Source organism: Mugil cephalus, chromosome 1, assembly GCF_022458985.1.
Source record: "Mugil cephalus isolate CIBA_MC_2020 chromosome 1, CIBA_Mcephalus_1.1, whole genome shotgun sequence".
NCBI lineage: Eukaryota > Metazoa > Chordata > Actinopteri > Mugiliformes > Mugilidae > Mugil > Mugil cephalus.
The window spans coordinates 29,546,963-29,554,462 of NC_061770.1; positions in this window are offsets into that span (position 1 = coordinate 29,546,963).

The following is a 7,500-nucleotide window of genomic DNA, read 5'->3' on the forward strand; positions in this document are numbered from 1 at the left end:
ACCACGTCCTCCACGAGTCAGGGGATAACCTCCTTAGCAGCTCCTGCGACTGCTGGCGTAACTAAAGTAACTAGCTTAACTAGCGTAACTAGCGTGACTAGCTTAACTAGCTTAACTAGCGTAACTAGCGTAACTAGCTTAACTAGCGTAACTAGCTTAACTAGCTTAACCAGCGTAACTAGCGTAACTAGCTCCACGTTGTCGGTTGAACGAGTTGTTGCTGTTTATTTGTCGTGTTTTTTTCGAGCTTGCTTCATCTCCGTGTGCAACAAACTTCCACACACAGAACAATTAACCGGAAGCTTAAAAGGCAGCGATGGGTATGAAAGTAAAGTGTAAACATCGGGGGTTTCTGCGGAGCGACGAAACGAAGCGTCTACTTCCCTCGCGATGGTCACGTGACCCCCGATCAGCCACAACATTATGACCGTCCTGAGACAGTTCAGGGTTCTGCTGGGACTGTTTGGACTGAGACATGTGGCCCCGCCCGGACCAGGCCTGGAGCGTTGGTGGTGTAGTGGTGAGCATAGCTGCTCTAAGCAGCTGACCCGGGTTCGATTCCCGGCCCAGTGCACACGGTTCCTTCGTGCTAAGTAACATCTCATCACAGAATATTCAGAGAGGCCTCGTTGAGCTGTTGATCGACGACTCATGTAAAGTGTTTGTTTTAGGCCGAGGTGAAAATTCAGAAAAGGAAGATCTACAGCTAATTTGGACCCTTTCTGCTTTGTTTTGAACTGGACCTGAGTTTCTTGGGCCTGGATTCAGCTGGTCCACCCGCACCTGAAGGACCAAGGACGCTCCTCTGAGGAGTTCTGGTCCAGTCCTGTGTCCCTGGTCCAGCAGAAGTTCACAGACTTTACGTAAAAACACGACTCTGCACCTATTGTTATTTTCTGTGTCGTGTCTCATGGCTCTAAACTACAAACAGTTTTATGTTCGATGTGAAACAGTCAGAGTGAAAAGCTTCTCTTCATCAGTGGATATAAACTGAGACGCTCCTCTGAGCGCGAGGATCAAAACAACGACCAAAACAAAAAGGTAAGTTCTGCCGTCGTCCTGGTTCAACAGGCGCGTTTTCTTTTTACTGTCGGCTTCATTATTTCTACATCACGGAATAAAATCCAATAAAACTGAAGCGGGCGGGAGAGAAATGTGATCACAGCTGGATCAAACGAGGGGGAGAGAAATGAAAAGAGTTCGCTTTGTTCTGAATGGGTTTAAATGCAGATTCATTTAAAGGCGTCGTCCAGATATTCAAGAGGAAAACTTTAACCACTGACCCTCTGAATGTGTGAAGCACAGTCACGTTTCTGTCAGACTCAATTAAATCAGAAAACACTGCCTGTGCATCGGCACCACCAATGCTCTCTGACACAGGGTTTACGCCGTGAATCTTAGCTAGTTAATGCTAATCGACTGAAATCTGTCTAAATAATAATATGAATAAGTTTTATTTAGTGAAAAAATGTAGAAACTGTAAAGATCCTTTAATCATTTAGCAGCTTTGAAACAGACAGAACTCTTGTTTAGACGTTGCTACATCAGTCACTGTTCTGTTTTGTTTGTTTTTTTCATAAAATGTTCAGTACTGAAGGGAAGAACTGTAACTAATCCGCCTTCTTTATCCTGAACTCTGCACATTTGATTAATATTTGGGTGAAAACGTCTCGTTCTCTTTGAGCTGTTAACAGGTTAGCATCAGGCTAAAGGGCTAAACCTGCCACGTCCGCTGTTCCCAGACGTCTGGAGCCGATAGGACTGAAACATTCCTCCGTCTGAGGTGATGAATGGGTTTTAATGGAAGGTCAGTGACCTCTGACCTCCACCTGACGGAGAAACACAGCGGCCGATTAATCTCTGCTTCCCTCACTCCTTCACCACCGATTCCATCTTTTTTGACATCTGCCTCCTTCCATGACTGATCGATCGTCTTCCTCCTTAAACTCTCACTTGTGTATTATTACCTCTGGTTGAAGTCCTTTTGTTTGGTCTCTTCTCTCAGATACCAGCTTCTTTAAATTAATCAGAATTTCCATGTCTCAGATCAGTTCTTTCTCCTCGTTTCGTCATGATGAATCACTTCTAACAAACACACAGCGATAAGGGTCCGTGACTCAGACAGAAGGTCTCGGCCGACCTCCATCCCTCTCATCCATCTACCTGAATCATCTCACTGCAAATCCTGACACATCGTTTCGCTGCCTGGTTGCCTGCGGAGTTCTTCGCCTTTTTGATTTATTTCATGCGACGCAGCCTGACACAGGAACGCTGCACGTCTGCCGCGACGAGGACAAAGATCTCCACCAAACTTTAAAAAGAAATCCACAGAGAACCAGCAAAAACATAAAATAATAATAATAAAAAGCCTCATAATTAGTTACTTAACATTGAGTTATGTTTTGTATTTTTTGCAAGATTAAATATTTATCACATTAACATGCTAGCTTCAGCTGATGCTAACTTATGTGAATATACTTTCTGCTTCTGACTTATTTTACTCCACTGTCACACTAAAGGCCTAAGGTTAGCCAGCTAACACATGTTAGCTTTACACCACACCAAGCAAACTGTATTTGGGTCAAAGACGAGACGTCAATTCTGGTGTTCAAGACATATTTATAGTAGTAAAAATAAATAAAAAAATTTAAAAAGTACAATTTGTTATTCAATTCTCCCCACACTTTACTTACTCATATGAGTATTTACTGTAAGAAATGAAAATTTAAGGACCTATTTAACTCAAAAGTACCAAACTGTCCTTCCTGGATAACATTCGGGCTAAAACAGTACAAAATTATGCTAAAAATGTCAAAAATCTTAATAAAGGCATTGATGATACACTGGGGCATAATTGTGTTGGTGTTTGTAATGACACCTACAAATATAGGAACAACACTTCTTGATTGTGAAATGTCCTTCCTGTGTCTCACACATAAAGTGTCTATGACCATATTTGGATTTGGACATTCATGTTACAGGGTTTTGTATCAGCCAACAGATTCTGAAGGACCCGAAAGAGAAAACAATGTCAGTAAATCTCTCTTAAAATGTTGATATTTTGACCTTTTCGCTCAGTGGTACGTGATGTATCACCATGATGTGTCTTTCTGGATAATAACACATTTATAATTTTTCTACATTTTAAAATGACCTATTTCATGTGAAATATGACATTGATGTGTTGAAGATTAAGCTAATGTTTTACACAGTAGACCCAGTTAGTGCCCGATTATAAAGGAGAAACAGTTGTTTTGTCCTTCCTGGGTAACGAAGGTTTCCTGTTACCCAGGACATGTCCTCTGTTAGAGACACTGGACATGTCCTCTGATAGAGACACAGGACATGTCCTCTGTTAGAGACACTGGGCATGTTAATCAATTCAGTAGCTGTAGGTTTTTAGACATTGATTTGATGTTGTACTGTTGTTCTTTTATTATTATTATTAATAGCAGCTTTTTTTTTCACTTTTAAAATCCTTGTACGTCTTTGACCCATTTACAACAACAATTCAAACATCATGTTGATAAAACAGTACAAATGTGATGGTAGCGTTGAACGTACGGTGTTATTCTAGGACGTCAGAACATTGTTCTACTTTCTTCACTTTTTTTTTTTTGTATTTTCATGGTGAAAATACAGATGAATAAATTTTGCCAGACCCTGATTAGACCTGAGGTTTCCTTGATTTTCTCTGATTGGCTCAATAAAAACCACATGACAACAAACCTCACTCAGTTTGTTTACATGCACGTGAAAAAAACAAATAATTTCCTTAAACGGACTCTAACAGGAGAACTTAAGTGCATGTAAACGTTACTCTGATCATCTGATGGAGACGCACAGATAATGTGATTGGAAGTTTTCATCGGATGATGCGTGTGCGCATGCTCCAAGAAGCCGATCACAGAAGAAGAAGAGAAGCGGAGGCGTCTGAGGGACAACGCGGATCTTACCTGCACCAGAATCAGCACGAACATTACGTACAAGATTAAAAATGTTGTATTATCCGTCTGGTTGTTGTTTAAATGTCGCATGAACGACTCTAGTTTATTATATCACGTAATAGATCAACCAGAAATCGGGCCGTATTAACGTGGTATTAACCCGCTGAAAAGACACGTGTCGCCCCCTAGTGTGGAGGAGGAGAACAGTTATTAGATTTTCTCCGCTGCATGTAAACTGGGACAAGGACTGTAGTCAGGAAGTAGAGTTTAGAGCAAAGCTCCATTAAACTCTGCATGTAAACGCACTGAGTGAGAGGAACAATGGCGTCAAGTTACCATATATGGTTCCTTATGGCCCTATAGAGGGTTGAGTGGAGGAGACGTTGAAGCTGTGAGCTGCTGGTGATAGAAGATAAATAATGTGATGTGAACTCTGAGGTTTAGGGAAGTTTCTGGGGAGATAAAGTATTACACACACACATTACTTGGAGTCTTCCTCTTCTTCTTCTTCTTCTTCTTCTTCTTCCAGACAGTCTAATCAGGGCAGTGAAACGGAGGCGGAGGATCTCGTAACGACCACATTTGTTTCACAGGATTTCTCCAAACACAACAGTGACAAAAACTAATTTCTCCCATTTCGAACGCTTGGCGCGGATTCTGAAAATAACCCCAGAACAAACAGGGTGTGAAGTGAGAGGACGCCTGGATTTCAAACAGGAGGACATGTGTCCGTCTTCTCTCTCTGGCAGCGTTCAGGTCCATTTTTCTTCCTCCGTGAGGGAAGACGCACTCTGAGGGAAAAGAGGCCTCGTGGGCTCCACTTCAAAGTCTGGAGTTTGGTTTGAACATCAGAGGCCGGAGCTCGTCTCCCGGGGCCGGAGGACCGGCTTTGTCCTAATTGAAGGGGAGCGTCTGATTTTAATCTCCGTGTCTGATTTGAACAGTAACGACCCGTGCAAAGACTAATCCCATGTGATGCAGCGGCGCTTTCTTCTTCCTCCTCTTTACAGTTCATGATGTGGGGGGGCAGCACCTCGAGTCATTTATTTTATTTATTTTGGGGAGAAAGATAAAATGAGACAAGGCACCCGGTGGAGCTCATTACATTCAATTCAATTAGGCCACGTTTCAACAGCTGCGAGGAAAACGGAATTAAATCCTCGATGTGAAAGATGCTTTATTTACAGACGTATCGAACCTTAATCTAGTCTCCATCCACGTCTGAAAAGTCGAGCTGCGCTGGTAACGAGCCCCTCATGAGGCTACAGGTCCGTCATGAATCTTCCCTCGTTAACTTTCTGAGCGCGTCCACGTTTCCAACAGGGAACATGAAACGTGGACATGGAAACTGAAAATCAAATGCTGATGTTGAGCTTTAACGTTGCACTGAAACTAAAAGCGTAGAGAGTTTCTCTCAGTTTAAAGATGAGGTTTTCGTAGATTTGGAGGAATTTGATCCCATTTCTCGGTTCTTGGTTCTTTCTTTCCTGTGCATCTTTACTCTGTGGCCAAGATTTATCACAGATGCTAACAGCTGAGGCTAACTCATCGTAGAGGCTGTCTACTGTTTGCTTAACGTAGCTAGCTAAAAGAAAACGTGTTAATTCAAATGTCATGCTGATGAAACCGATCAAATGTGACAACAAGGCTAACAGAGGATTAGCCACCTTAGCAAATGTAACGCTAGGCTAGTACTTTTCATAGATTTGGTGTGGAACACTATAGCTGAGGCTAACTAATCGTAGATGTAGCTGTTGTTAGCCATCTTGTAAGGTTAGAATAACTGGAAAAATTCTCTAGGATAAACATTCCAACATGCTAATGTAGGTACATTAACATGCTAATGTAGGTACATTAACATGCTAATTTACGTACATTAACATGCTAATGTAGGTACATTAACATGCTAATGTCGGTTACATTAACATGTTAATGTCGGTTACATTAACATGCTAATGTAGGTACATTAACATGCTAATGTAGGTACATTAACATGCTAATGTAGGTACATTAACATGCTAATGTCGGTTACATGAACATGCTAATGTACCTACATTAGCATGTTAATGTACCGACATTAGCATGCTAATGTAGGTACATTAACATGCTAATGTCGGTTACATGAACATGCTAATGTCGGTTACATGAACATGCTAATGTCGGGTACATGAACATGCTAATGTCGGTTACATGAACATGCTAATGTCGGTTACATGAACATGCTACCTGAAAGTCTCAAGCCTCTCTAAGGTTCAGTTGAGATTTAAGCTAAAATTTAGCTACGCTGGCACAGCAACATGCTAGAGTGACATGTAGCATATTAGTCCAAATAATAGAATAAAGATAAATGAAGATTGTGGACGTCTTCTCTGCAGCGGCCTCAGCGTAAAAAAAGAAAAAACGGGCGTTTCTAGTTTGATACGACGCGCAAATTTAACAAATTTTATCACTAGCATAAAGCTACAACGTGGCTAATTAGAGGACGTTGGAACCTCATTGTTCTGTCTTTGGTCGGTTCAGGTATTAAAATAAACAGTTTTCTTTGTGATATAAATAATGAATTAATCCCAGTGTCCACATATGAGGACATGTTTCTTTCTTCAAAAACTGCTACTTCCTGTTGAAAGATGCTGAGTTTTTCTACGTCTTAGTTCCTACTGATGCCAAACACGTTGGAGAAATTAAAATCACAAACACAGGTCAATGAAAAGCGTCTTTGTCCATCACACCGTGGTTGTAAATGTGCATTTTTTGAAAACCGCAATGAAGAAGAAAAACTTGGCTTCATCTCCACCTGGAGACGTGTTCGGTGTAAATGTCGGATCCCTGTGGAGTTTTCTTCGGAGGCCTCGCGAGCCGCGTCCTCAATAAAGACAGAGCTGAATAGAAAGTGAAACCGAACGCGAGACGTCTTTGACTCCGTCTGTTTGTTTGTTTGGGGCAGAGCGAGACGTCCACAGAGACGCCCGACTGAAAAATGAGACGACGAGAGGGGACGATGTGAAGGTGGTGAAAAGAAAAAAAACGGTGCTGGCGAAGCAGCAAAGTGAGACGATAGGAAAGAGGAGGAGAAGAAGAGGAGGAGGAGGAGAAGAGGAGGAGGTAAATTAAACATTAACTGTGTCGACTCGGTTTTGTTCCCTCCTGCTGATCCGTTACTCTCTTATCATAACTGGTGCCACTGACACAAATACTGACTTTCTCTCCTCCTCCTCCTCCTTTTAATAACTCATTCTGTTTAACTCCTGCGCCTCCCCCTCTGTTTAATCAGCCTCCTCCCTCCGGCTCAGCTGGTGGCAGGAAGACGAGGAGGCGAAGACGGAGACGAGAGAAGCGATGAGACAGTCGTAAAATGGACAAAGACAGAAAGTGAGAGGAGGAGGAGAGAGGAAGTTGTGGTTGAGTTGAGGAGCTTCGGCCTCGTTAAAGCTACGTTTCCTCTTTCTGAAGCGTCCGTTAAACATCGACAGCAGCAGGAACAGCCTGATTACAACAAAGCTGCTGAGCCGTGGAAAAAAAACAACAGCCGAGCAGATAAGACGAGGACGGGGAT